Below are 14,614 nucleotides of genomic sequence, written 5' to 3'. Positions count from 1 at the left end.
CCAATGGGCTTTCATAGGTTTGCGTAGATGTATGGCCCCTCTGCTGAACGTGGTAATCATTCTAGGAGGTTCATTGGCTATATAGTTTTGGTTAACATTTGTTTTGCGCGATGCGTCAAACAGTAAATTCCTCTGTGTTTTGTCTTTGGTCTTCTCTATAGCCTTTGATAGGACTTTGTCACTATACCCTCTTTGTTTAAACCTTCGCACCATAGTACTTTTTTCAGCGCAGAAGCTCTTATTGGTACTACAGTTGTGACGTGCACGCAGTATCTCTCCATACGGGATACTGTGCATTAAGGGGGTTGGGTGGCTGCTAGCTGCATGCAGCAGAGTATTGCCTGCAGTTTCCTTTCTAAAAAGGCTGGTGGTGATGCTGCCTTCCACAATTCTTACACTTACATCTAGGAATTCACAGTATTATCTGCTAATCTTATGAGTAAATTTGAGATTTAGATTATTTACTCCAAGCTTAGTGATGAATTGCAAGCCAACTCTTGTTGACCGTCCCAGATCAAAAATAAATCATCAATATATCTGATCCAGATTAGTACATGGTCAGTATATTTTTCATTTTCCTCCACCCAGACAACCTGTTCCTCCCACCAGCCTAGGAATAAGTTCACTAGGATGGGGGATGAAATATGTGCCTATCGCAGTACCAGATTTTTGACGAAAAACGTTTTTTTTCAAAGAGAAAAATATTTTCTTCCAAACAATGAAACATCATTTTTTCTAACATTTTGTTGTGATCCCACAACAAAATATGTCTGCTTTTCAAATTATACATGCATGATTCTACACCTTTCTTTTCTTCTATGCCAGTGTAAAGGGAGCATACATCAAGGGCTATCATTGAATAATGCCCTCTGTACATCATGTGTCCTTCTCAGGAAGTCCGCGCTATCCTTGCAGTATGACCTCAAGTTGAATACATATTTGGAAAGGTATAGATCAAGAAAGATTGAGGTATTTTCCAATATCCCTCAATTGGAGGAGACTATTGGTCGCCCTGGTGGATTTGTGTGGTCTTTATAAATTTTCCGAAGAGAATATACACAAGGGAGTCGAGGTTTGTCGATTTTCAAAAAATGATGTTCATCATCGTTGAGGAGTCCTATGTCTCGCCACTCCTTAAGTTGATCATGGAATCTAGATATTAAAAGTTTATATCTAGTCCAAACGATTTCTTCATAGCATGAACAGTCTGGTAGCTGTCTCAAAGCCTCTGCTCTGTATTGGTCTTTGCTCATAATTACAACGCTGCCCCACTTGTCGGAGGGCTTGATGACCATGCTTGGATCTTTTTCCAAATCCTTTAGTGCTTGATGTTGGCTTCTGGTGAGATTGTCCCAATTTGTATTTGTATTGCTTGGATTCCTTTGTCGCATTTTCTTTAATTCCTGTATCATTGCCGAGCTGTAGGTTTCAATATTGTCATGTGGGACATTAGGATTGTATTTTGATTTTTTCTTTAAGCCACTGTGGCTTGTACCGCTGGTATTGATGCCTAAATGTTCTAAAAGGAGGTTCTTGTTTTGGGATTGTTGGTCTCTTTCTATTTTCAGGCAATGCAATTCAGAGAGCAGATCAATGTCATTCACTTGAAGATCCGATGACGATGTAATCATGTTTTGTCCTCTCCTGGTTTCCCTTGTTCCTACTGCCATTTTGTATAATTTCATCAATTTGAGCTTTCCTTCCCTTGCAGGGTGAGAGAATGAGTACTTCTGGCCTGAGTGTCACAGCTGCTGTGAGGGGAACATCCTTTACAATGCAACTTTTACCACGCAGTACCTTTACGACGCAACTATTACAACGCATGTCATTACAACGCATTGCGCTGGGGGGGCGCTCTAGGATAGGGAATATATTTAATTTACTATCCAACACCTTCCCTACTATCCACGGGGACTGGAGTTGGGATTGTAAATGAAACTATTCACTATCCAGCACCCCTTAGCGCTATGCGTTGTAACCACATGCATTGTAAAAACTGCGATGTAAAGGCATGCGTGGTAAAAGCATGCGTTGTAATGTCATACATCCCTGCTGTGATATCTGGGTCCTTTGTCACAATTTGTGGTCATGAGCCAGCATAGATCATACATGTGTGCTATGACCTAGGCTGTCTCATGGGCTGCACCCAAAGCACGACTGTCAAGTGGTGGAAGGCTACTGCCTTCATCAGGAGGTGAATAGAATGAACACAGTGGTGGCAGCATTTTGTATTTTTAGTGATTGGCAGAGTGAACTGGCCTTTTTATACTGGGTCATGGGAATAGTACATCCTGGCCCACTCTGATAACTTCCACTGCTGTGTGCTTAACTGACCCTTAGCCTGCATTGCATTGTGTGCAGTGCTGGGATGTATATGTGCCTGTGGGAAGGTAAAGTGCATCAGAAGATAGTGTGCATGGTTGTGTGCGTGCATTGGGATACATGTGTGCCTCTGAGTTGGTACCACATGTAGGAGATAGCGTGTGAGAGTACAATGCATTGGATGTTGCTGCTCTGTGTATGTGTGTGTGCGGTGATGAGTGTGTACGTGTGCTTGCAATTGACAAAACACATGAAAGCACTGGGTTGCATTTTATGAGGGCCCAGGTTGTGCTGAAAGAGCAGGAAGAGGTAGAGGTTTCCCCCAGAGAGATTTGTTGATTGCTGCACTCCCGAAACCTGAATGGGACACACATTGGAGGAAGGAAGAGCCTGCCTCTTCAGTGCACATCAATAGGGGCTATTTGGTTCTGAAATGAGGTAATTGGTTTAAGGGACCTCGGCACATCTGAGGAAGGAGTTGAGGGTGATAAGAGACTCATAAAGAGCAAAGCTGGGACCCTTTGGTAACCTTTGAATACATATATCACTGAGGCTGACAACCAGGTGAGAATATCAAATTACTCCCATGGCCTGTGTTTGGGGCTATCGAGATTGGAGACTGAATTGCTGTCCTAGACTGCCCTCTGGAGGAAGAGCATAATAAAGGGGTGAGTACTTCAAAGTGGACAATGCCTAGCATATGCACTTAAAAGACAGAAACAGTAAGTGACAAGTCTGTCTGGAAATGGATTATGAAAAGGGGAGCCTGGACTCCCAAATTGTCAAACTGAAGCTGTACATCAGTGCGAAGAAGCTCAGCATGAGTTCTGCCTTTTGTGAAGATGACTGGGGACTACGGGTCAGCCAGTCTCCCATGCTAGGTGAGGGGACATCACCCAGAAGAATTGAGAACTCTTGTTTGGAGCCTGGAGCACCTGCTTCTGCCTGACCCAAGGCCAGTGGGTCCTCTGAGTAGTAGGAGATTGCCTAGAGGGAGCAAGGTCCAGTGGAGGTAATACTGAGAGGATCCCGGGAGCGAAGTATGAGATTCTGCTCTGTTGAGAACAGCGTGCTGATAAGATTATGAGACCCATGTAATCCAGGTGGGGGCTATGGAAAAAACTGGACTGCCACATTAATCGAGTTGCTAGACTGTGTGCATTGTGGGACTTCCTGATGCCAGAAGGGAGCTGCTGCTGATAGGAAGGGGTGCAGTTCTAGTGCCACACTTCTACTAAGGGAGTGCCCTTGATCATGCTGGGACCTGATATTTCATGGCCCAGATTTATCAAGCCTTTGCATTGTACTTGCGTCCCACAGGGTGACTCCAGACCTATGCAAGGTCTTGGGTAATATTTAGAAAGCCACAAAAAGGTTATGTGCACTGCCTTATGTGGCTTTCTAAAGAAATATAATGTAACACTGCTGCTTGCGCTGTTACTTTACTTTCCAATTTGGGAGGAGTTCCATGGGTGGAGCATGGGCATTACCACGCATCCTCCAATAGATTATGGAACATTCCCAGATTTATTAAATCTTGTAAATCTGGGAATGCGTTAAAATGCTGCGCTTTCACCAGTGAAGCATAATGAGGAGAACAATTTGTATTTCTCCTCATATTTCCTCTTTCCATACATAGGTGAAGGGGAATGCTGTTCAAGATTGTTTTGCGGAGGAAGGAGTCCCATTCTGCACAAAAAATGCAGCTAACCTTGAACAACTGTGCATGGGTTCCTGAGTTGGCTTTAGGCAGCATACACTGTACCAGCATTAGGAGATAGCAGAGATGCTCCATATCTTTGTAAATAAGGATCATTTGTTCTACCTCACTTTCACGCAATAAAGCACATCAACTTTGCTTGTTGCCATGAGCTGTTGAAAGATTAGTTAATATATCCCCCAAAATCCTTTACTACAAAAAAAATAACCCATAAACACCAAAGATGTACTAATAATAAAATAGCATTTTCACAATTTGAAAGAATAGTTTTAATAACTAATGTGATAAGAAAATTAAGGGCCTGATTCACAAACATAAACTTACATGTTTGTGCAAGTTTACTTTTTTTGTATTCACAAAACTGTAATTTAATAGTAACTTTACATATGCCTATCTTAGGACAGGCCTATCATTTATGTGCCAAGTTCTCTGCCCCGACTGTGGTGTCTACACAGTCGTAAATTGCAACTTTGGGAATACTGAATAAGAGTAAACTTACACAAGAGTGTAAGTTTACCTTTATGAATAAGGCCCCAGATGTTTTAGCTTGAATGATTGGAAGCGGAGCGGTGACTATCATAGCTTTAAAAACTATAATTGAAAATTAAATATACTCAAAAATAGGCAAACCTTTTATATTATTTAGAAGATCTTTTTCCACAATTCAAATATAACTATATAATTGAATATAAATTGTTTTAAAGAACCATTTACCGTATTACAATGCGAGCATAAAGAAGAATTAGATAATTTGGCTTCATATAATTTTCTAGAGTGCAGAGGCATCTATATAAAAAATATAGATCAGTTTGATAAAGAGCTACTAGAAATGTTCCTGTTACATTATCTAACCTCATTTTTGACATTGCTCTGCAGAAAAGTTTAGAGAAATAATTGCCATTCCAGCTAGAAAATTCAATAAATAATTTTGGTAAATTGGTGGCTTTGTACGTCTTATATATTGTAGAAGCTAGGTGGCCATTCTTTAGATATATTAAAGATTAATATAGAATCCAGAATTTTGGCTGTAGGTAAAGCCTGTGAAAAAGCATTTAATGTAGCTTCTCGTAAAATTATATACTTATAACAATCAACCAACATAAAATTTAAATGCCTTTGCAGTTCTTGAAAGGATGGTAACACATATCAAATGACATATATCACGTAAAAAAAATCCTTGCAGCAATCCACACTTTTGAAAATTAAATATTGTTTAATTTCAACTGAGGACTATACAAGAAGGAGGATTTTTTATAACATGAAACATTTGTATGGAATAAGGAAGTAAACTTCAGGAGTGATGATCTGGTTGCTCTAATTATAGCAGCTGTCATTATATAAATCCTATGAGAAGTACAAAGTAAAGTTGCTAAAGGAAATGGGCTAAACACATTTCTTTCTATTATAAGCCACTTAGGTTCTGTGTCTAAAAGATTCTTCTGGAGCAGGTATGTACCAATAGGTGTTAAATAAGAATAACGAGACTTACAGAATCTGGCAACTCCAATCCTCCATTTCTCTTTGTGTTCTTATGTTTATTGTAATATATTCTTGAATTTATATTTATCTAAATACATTTTTAAATAGGTTTATAAACTGTTGGAAAAATATTAGTAGGAAAATTCACAGGAGGCATTGAAATTAAATACAATATATTAGGCTTCCTGTTATATGATATTTATTTTTTGAACATTTCGTCTGTGTTCATCCATATTTATTTTTGTGTTTCTGGAATAAATGAAGCAGAAACTCGTATATTTCCACATTTATTTAACCAAAAAAATGTGCACTTGTAATTTATTGCCCACTCTACTTTAGCACATTTAGCATCGAAATATAAGAAAACTATACATCAACATGAAAATAGTTGCATAATAACACAATCATATGTTAAGATATGCTGTTTAAGGAAATGTAATGTGTTTTTTTACTCCACATGCTCTCAATCTGCAGGACTATTGGCTGGGAATTCATGAACAACAACGGGAGAGTCACTGAGAATCTGCTCAGTTTTCTGTATTTTTCTACTTTCAAAAAAATACAGACTGGAAACACGTAGTTTTCTGTCTGTATTTATTGGTAAAAATTAGTAAACATAGAAAGCTGGGACCCTTAAAATTTATATAATATTTATGCTGTATAGTATAAGAACTATTTTCACATTTTCAATTCTTTTCCACCATGTCAAGTAGAGAGAATGCAATTTTTCAGTTTTTTCTCAACGCTTTCATAAAAAAAAAAATCACAACTATAATTCTTTGTATCTTTAATATCTATTGAAAAATACACTCCTAACTATTAAAATGGATTTTTATACCATGAGATACCAGAGTTAGATATCATACCAGGAATTATATATATCCAAGCAAAAGAAAATGATAGAATTTTTGAAAAGGCCTCTATAAATATCTATAACTTGTAAAAGCATAATGTGGCAACATAAGCAATGGTTCTTCAATTAACATTAAAACATAATTGGCAAATGGTAATGTTTCTTAAATTGGCATTCACTATTGCGATGCCTTTATTTACTTGAGATTTAAGAATTGATTGATTGATTGAATATCTTTACTTGATTATTAATTAATAATCATAAATGTACAACATTAATACACAAGTGATTAAAGAAAAAAGATAGAAAATATTACATGAACCATAAAAACTGAATAAAACACCAAGCATTGGAAATTTATGAATTTAGTTTAAAAGAGCTTAAATTGCTAATAAAAATAATAAAAGAGCTAAAGGGAAACCTTGTTTAGTACCTGTAAATAGGTTAAATGAATCAGACTTAAAATTATTAATTGTCCTTTTGGCAGTAGGACCTGAATATAATGCTCCAACAAAATTTAGAGTTGGTATCAATTTGAAAAAATGGCATAGGTTTAAACAAAATTTGCCAATTAACTTTGTCAAAAGCCTTCTCAGCATCTAAAGCCAAAAGACGGGAAGGAGATTTAAAATGTTTAGAATTCCATAATTTATGACAAATTATTCTTGCATTATATGTGGAAAATCTTCTTTTTCATAAAATCTGTTTGATCACTGGATATTGGCGATGGGGAACATTTGATAACCTGTATGCTTACACTTTACACCTATTTTATAATGATTGTAATTGTTTACGAGTAATATAGGACTATAGTTTGACACAAATAAGGAATCTTTATCTGGTTTGGGTATGACAACAATTAATGCATGTCTAACAAAACCGTCTATTGAGTTTTGTTTTTTAAGTTTTCATACAAGGTCAACAGATATGAATATAATTGGTGGGAGAATCCCTTGTAGAACTCTGCCAGAATACCATTTGAACTAGGAGATCAACCAGAATTAAGTGACTTAATAGCGTTAACTATCTCTTTCAAATTCATAGGTTTTATTATATGATTGAATATAAAAAGTTTAAAAAATCATTAGCAATGTCTTTTGAACTTGTTTATAATTTACCTTGGGCAATATTATGGCACAGCCTTACCTGCATCTTCAAGACTGCGTGGATCCTTGTGACGTCCTCTGTATTCCGCGTGCTTTGCTGTTTCTTCAGTACATGCTCAGACGCGCTGTGAACCATCCGGCAGGGCGTCTGCAACATGACGCCATCTTGTGATTGGTGGCATTATTGCCAACCACGTCCTCAAAGACCCCGTTTACCGCCGCTTCTCCTGTGTACCTCTTCAATGCTGGTGCGCATACCCGTTAAAGACTCCGATGTGTCTCAATCCCAGTTCGGATCAGCCTTCTATGAGAGGTACCATTTGTCTCCTGTGTCACTTCAATCACATGACTGGGAGCACTTCTTTAGTGAGTTGACATTTTTTTTAATTCCAAGCTTTCGTCCTCTTTGGTCTCCAGTTGGTGTTTTCTGCCCTTCGTGGACCCTCTGCTTCACGCTTCTTAGATTCATCTGTCTGCCTGTTTCACAGTATTCTGTGTCAAGCCTTCTATCTTCAGTTGGAGTCAGTTCTTCTGCATAGTACTTGCTGGTTGCACGTTACCTGCATCTATACTGTCTCTACATACCACTGTTTGCGAACTTTGAATGTCTGTCCCTAATTTTTGCAGTGACAGGCACACCAGTGACATTTTAGTTTGGTCTAAGCTTACAGTGCATATTTTTATGTTGTGTCTCTTTTGAAAATGTTTAGGTTTTAGTCCTATTTGCATCTTACACACATATTTATTTCGATATTTAAGTAAAGAGTTCTCACACATTTGTGTTAGACTTGGGTTCTTACCTATAAATGTAACCTGAACACAAGTTATCTATATCGCGTTTTGAGCATTTTGTTTTTGTAGATTCAGGTTCTGTTTTCTTGTACATTTCAGGTAGTGTCTAATACTATCTACAAAATGTGTTGGGTTTGCACTTGTACTGTGCTCTCACTATCCATTACACGAGGGTTGGCCCTACATGGTTTGTTTTTGGTTTCCAATTGGTTTATGGACCCTAGGTATACACCTTGTAGGTACACACTATCATGGTACATGCCGGCAAGAGTCCATGCATGTTTTAAGTTTCCCTACACAGGAATCGCAGAGGGTTTCAGTCCTATCTGCTCTTTGTACATTTGTACACGTCACATGTGCACAACTTATCTGTCTTCCTCCTGGGAGCTATGCAAGGGTTTTAGTCATTTTCGCATTAATATATCGGTCCCTATCCATATCTGTTTTCTGATATCTCTCACTTTATTATATGGGTCCCTATCCAAATCTGTTTTCTGACATCACTCACATTATAATATGGGTCCCTATTCATATTTGTTTCTTGACATTACTCGACCTCTCTGCATTATTATATGGGTTCCTACTCATGTCTGTTTGGTGATTTCGCTGAATCTCTTTTTGTTTTCATGATGTCAATTTTACAAGGACTATTGCTTCCGTGGGTCTCTTTGTCCCATCAGATTACTGCTGAAATCCCTTATCTTTTAAGGGTCTGCTTTCAGGTCATAGTCCTCCCAAGCCCCACATATATGTATGTTATTATATTATTGAACTCTCTACATTGTTGCCTTCACATTATATTTTTAATTTTGTATTGATGATGGTGTTTCTCTTGGGTGAGGATTCTCCTTTTACTTTTCCTCATCTTCCTTGTTTTCTTTCTTCTTTTCTGTTCCTTTTGTGATGTTTTCTCCTGGTGCCTTGTGTGGATTCTTAGTTTTCCTCGGCTTTTCTGCCGTGTTTTCTTTCTCTGTGTTTTCCACATCCTGTAGTCTTGAGTTTTGTTGGTTCATTCCTCTTCTGCCTTCTTACATTCCTGTTCTGGCCAGTGGGTATGTTTTGGGGCAGTTATTTGCGGTTCTTTTTCTCCTTTTCTCTGACAATGTTATTTCGTTCTTTATCTTTTGTGTACAGAAGCGAGGATGGTTCTTATATCTTGGTTTGCCTCTCTTCTTTTGCTTCTCTTATCCTTACCTGTTGCTCTCTTCTTTCAGTGGTTTCATGTTTCTTTTTTCCTCCATTTTATTCTCATCTTCGTTCCTTCTTTCTTGTCCCTCATTGTTATTTTGTTTATATATAGAAGAAAGGGGGATATGTTGTATCTTGACTCCAATGTTATTATTGCCCTCTGTGGAATCTTGCTATGATGTCATCTTACAGAATGTTTGGAGTGAAATCTACACTGGTGGCTGGGCTGGGCTGAGCAGCATGCTGGCTGCTCCTGGTGGGGTTTATTGTACCATGTTAAAAACATCAACTTGAAACTCATCTTATGCACCACACTCAAACTTTACAGTTTTATTATCTTCTGTATTCATTCTTCATTCAGGATGGTGAATTTATAAAGCCTTCAAAGTACTGTTGACAGAAATCAAGGCCTGCCCTGACACATCATTTGTTTTAATTGTAGGCTTTTAAATAAAATTCGACATGTTTCAGGAGGATACAAGTAACCTATTCTCGGGAATTAGGAGTAGGAACTAAAATAAAAAGTAAATTCTTTAATTGTAGGACAATGTAATCTGCAATTGTCTACAAGTTTAATTGTGCTGAAGAAAGTGTTAAATAATATGGAAGCTTTAGAAGGTTGGAATATGACTGGTGAAATGCTATTTAATAGGGTATGTCTTATCAAATAGAAATCACCTCCTAATAAATGGGTACATTTTCAAGATTACTTCTTTAGTAATATTTTTCCAAAATATAGGGTCATCGTTATTTGGTGCTTATAAGTACACTAATTGTAGAACATGTTTGTCAATTCTAGTCTTAGCATATATTAATCTTTCTTTCCCATCACCATCTTGTTGCAAAATGTCAGAATTTCACTTTTTAGCGAACAGTATTGGAACTCCGTTATACCTTAACATAGCACTTGACGGAATATTATGTTGTACTCAACTTTTAATCACTGTAGATAATATGTTATCATCTGTATAAGGTTCTTGTAGTAAGGGCGCACCCAGTGGGTCAGGATGGCCCTCGACAGCTCAGACTCCATCATCTCATCTGCGGGGTTCCACAAGTGTCCTCACTCTGCCCTACTCTATTCAGCTTCTACTTGACCCCAATTGCCAGCATCATCGCCATCATGGAATCAACATCATATCCTGTGCTGATGACACATATCTCCTACTCTGACAAGACATCAACACCCGCTCAAATTTCTCTGTCTACATGACATAATTTGCCAGATGGATGAAAACAAACTGCCTCAATCTCAACACAGACAAGACAGAAGTAGTAATCTTTGGCAAAGAGACCTTGTTCTGTAACTCCACCTTGTGGCCTGCTAAATTTGGACAAACACCCCTCCCGGCAAAGAACCTCAGAATAGTACTTGACAACCAAATCACCATAACTGGTCCAGAGAATGCAGCCTACATCTCCTTGCCTCGGAGAGATCCACTAGTCCCCAATCTACAAGCTAGCACTCTTCAAACCCTTCACACACACATACAAACCCTTAACAGCGTTGCCCCCATGTACCATCAATTGTGCCTTCACCCCACGCTCTGCCCATAAAGCTCCTGCTTCGATGCCAGGATACCCTTCCGGATGAGTTGTGCACTATAAAAAGCACACTTGCATTACATAATGTTGAAAGCCAATATCAGTTTTATAATGATGTAAATAGATACTAATCTTTTTTTTCTTTTCATTGGATGCTATAAAAGTTTAACATTTAACAAAGTAATCCTAAAGCTATAACTATAATCCATATTTTCTCATTAAGATATTTCTAATCTGTGGTTTTGTATATAAAACATCTATACTAAACATGAAGCAAAGAAAGTCCATATGAAAAGAAACAGAAAAAACAGATAACATATAACAAAATCTGCAGAGAGAGGACAGATTAAGATGATATCTATGAATAGGAAGAAGCTCCCCAAGAAAAACCCAATATGGTTGCTGCAATCAAAATATAGTTAAATGGCATGCAAAAACAATAGCAGAAAAGCATATTTAGTAGAACACGTTTTACGTTAGCATGGTTATAAATATTCAGAATCTTGGGCTTCCATCACGGATTGTGCATGGGAATCCAAAAAAGTTAGCAGATTAGCAGGTACTGTAAGAAGTTTAAATACATGTCATTTTCACATTTTCATGGTCACAGGATCAAATACACCATGTTTATAACCAGCTCTTTTAAGACGAGATCTAGTATTTCTACTGTTTCCTTCATGGATATAAATATTTTTACCTTACACCAATAGTGAAGGAATCTGCCTGACTGCTTTTCGAATTAAAGTAAGATGGTAGCAACACAAATACTTTAAAGAATATTTGTCTGGGTTTAATAGCATTGGGATTCTGATAACATGGTACATGGTGAAGCATATTTATTTCAAACTTGTCTATAAACATTTTATCGAATAGATTAGCCAGATATAGTTTGCAAAGTTGTCTGTTCATTTTTGTTGTTGATGCAATCCATTTTATTATAGGAGCTGTCTGATCCTGTATTTTAAGTTTTGCATTAATATTGAACTCATTATCTGATAATTTGTATACAGTACAGTCAATTCTCTATGGGCCAGTGTTGCATCCCTGCTGGAGCTGAACTCTAGGCTGCCACCTTATTCGCCTGCGAGCCCTTGCTTGTCGTAAATAGTGCATTTAATGGGCATCATTTTCCATATATGTAACCAAAAAAACCTAGTTGTTTCTATCAGTTCTGAGTGGGGAACTAATGATTAATTTGACTCAGTAGCTTGTGCTTTAATGTGGGCCGGGTAGGTCATGGTGAAGGCATAAAGCAGGGACAGAGAGCGTAATTTTTACTCTGCAATTGGGGAGAGTTGTTGAAGTGACCACAAACCACGGTAAGTTGAAGAGAGAGTACATTTATTACCGTTCGTCTCCACAGCTTCCAGGGAAATACATCAACAGCCCTGGGAGCTTCAAGTGTAAACATTCCATCACCAAGGAGGTGACAGAACACTTAAGGGCTCCATTAGGATATCGGGCGGATTGCCTCCCCCAGGGTGGCGGTGGCCACCGCCACCCAGGCGGAGGCAATCCGCCCGACAACCACTCTCGTTTTCCCCTCCGCCTGATTAGGATGGCGGAGGGGACAATGGCGGACGGAAAGACAGTCGCTGTAATAGATTAATATGGTGGCGGTGTCCAATGGACACCGCCAGCCATATTACGATGGCTTACATTAGGGGCCTTTCCGCGGCGGCAATGCCGCCACGGAAAGGCAGGCGGTGATTGCTGCAGGGGCCCCCTGTGGGCCCCCAGAGTGACGGCCAGAGGGGGGTGACACACGGGGGGGTACCTGTGGTACCCCCCTGCATTTGCATAATCGCAGCGGCAGGCACCGCGCGGTGCCTGCCGCTTCGATTATGCAAATGCGTGCATTTGTTTTTCACATTGTGGCGGGCGGTGCAGTGAGCACCGCCCGCCACAATGTAAACTTGAGGAATGCGCCCGCCACTGTGGTGGGCGCATCCTAATGCCAATGTCGGGACCCCCGCCCTTTAGGCGGGCGGTCCCGATCTCCGTTAGGGTGGCGGGCGGACTAAGTCCGCCCGCCATCCTAATGGACCCCTTAATATGACATGTTAGAACAGCTTGACATCACAGGCTTAACATTACTACAATATCTTCCTTCCTCACAAATAAAGAAAACAATAAAAACAACAAAGAAGAAAATAAAGAAAAACAAACTAAAGAAAATGCCTTACTAAGATAAAAAGTTAATATAAAATGCATTATCATTAAATACAATAAAATTGCACATATTAAAATGCATCACATATTCTACGAAATATTGACCAGAATGCTCTCAATAAACTGATAACACAGTAAAGATAAGATCAAGAGAAGCATTACATATCCAAACGTTTGGGAGAAACCCTCTTCCTGACTACTCTTCCGCAAAGGTGGAACCGAAAATCCCACAGAAGTTTCAGGAGAAGAAGAGCTTCCCTTATTCATATCAGAATCAGAACCTCTGTGATCTGATTTATTGGAAGAAAAAACAAGAGTAGATTTCAATCCCATTTGGCATGCAACTTTATCTGGAAGTTTATAAATTCTGGAAATATTCCACCAATTCTTTCCATTGACTCTGACAGCATAACATGAGATAGAATCTACACAAACCGGTGGATTGAATTTAGACATGCCTTTGGGTACATTGTGAGGAATCTTTATTTTTACCCAGTCTCCCACCTTGATCTTATGTGTCCATACTTTCTTGTGAGAACTCGCTTCTGAAGAACAAAGACTTTTCCCTTTGTTATTCACACCACTAGAACCAGGCAAGTAAACCTCACCATTAGCTCTCCTGTCGGATGTGAATGTAGAAACTTTAGAAAGTAAACCCCACTGCCTCATCCATGCAGGACACATACTAAAAGTGGCTCCTCTCCCTCTCAACAATTCAAAAAGACTTTTACCCAAATCAATACATGGAGTGGTTCGGTGAGCCCATAACATGCTGTGCAAAGCATGACATGGGCTCACCGAACCACTCCATGTATTGATTTGGGGAAAAGTCCTTTTGAATTGTTGAGAGGGAGAGTGGACATACTGTATCCTAAGAACAGATAAAATCTTGATTGGCTGAAAGTGACAAACATGAGACACTTGGCAGATTCGTTTGTGAAAACATGAACACATCAATCAATTGATTTGTTACCTTAAATGAGGCATGCAAAATATAGATACATTTTGGAAAGAAAATTGCAATTGCTTCGCCAAGTGTTCATTAAAAAATGTATGACCTTCTATTATTAGAGGGGGAAGAACATTTTCAAACTAACACAGAGCCTAGAAAACACCATAGCTTCCTCACTAAAAGCTATAGGGGCTCAGACAGGTTGGGTGCACTGTACTCAGTAGAGAATTGAGGTAAACAAGGTGTTCATATCTTCTCTGCCTTTGATCTGTGCCTCCATGTCCAGTGACATGTCCACGGCACAGACACCCGAACCTCAAAATGAATCTGTGATACTAAGGCCTAGGGAAAGTGCAGGTCAGAGTTTCGCCCATTTGGCGTGAACAAGCACATTCATTGGAGTACTACCCTTCGAACGTCAATCCAAGTCTGGTTACGTTCCAGGTGGCCCGCGGTGTCAGCAGCACTGAGTACTTTTGCGCGGT

The sequence above is a fragment of the Lissotriton helveticus genome, chromosome 4_1, assembly GCF_964261635.1.
Source record: "Lissotriton helveticus chromosome 4_1, aLisHel1.1, whole genome shotgun sequence".
Lineage (NCBI taxonomy): Eukaryota > Metazoa > Chordata > Amphibia > Caudata > Salamandridae > Lissotriton > Lissotriton helveticus.
This window is presented reverse-complemented; position numbering follows the sequence as displayed.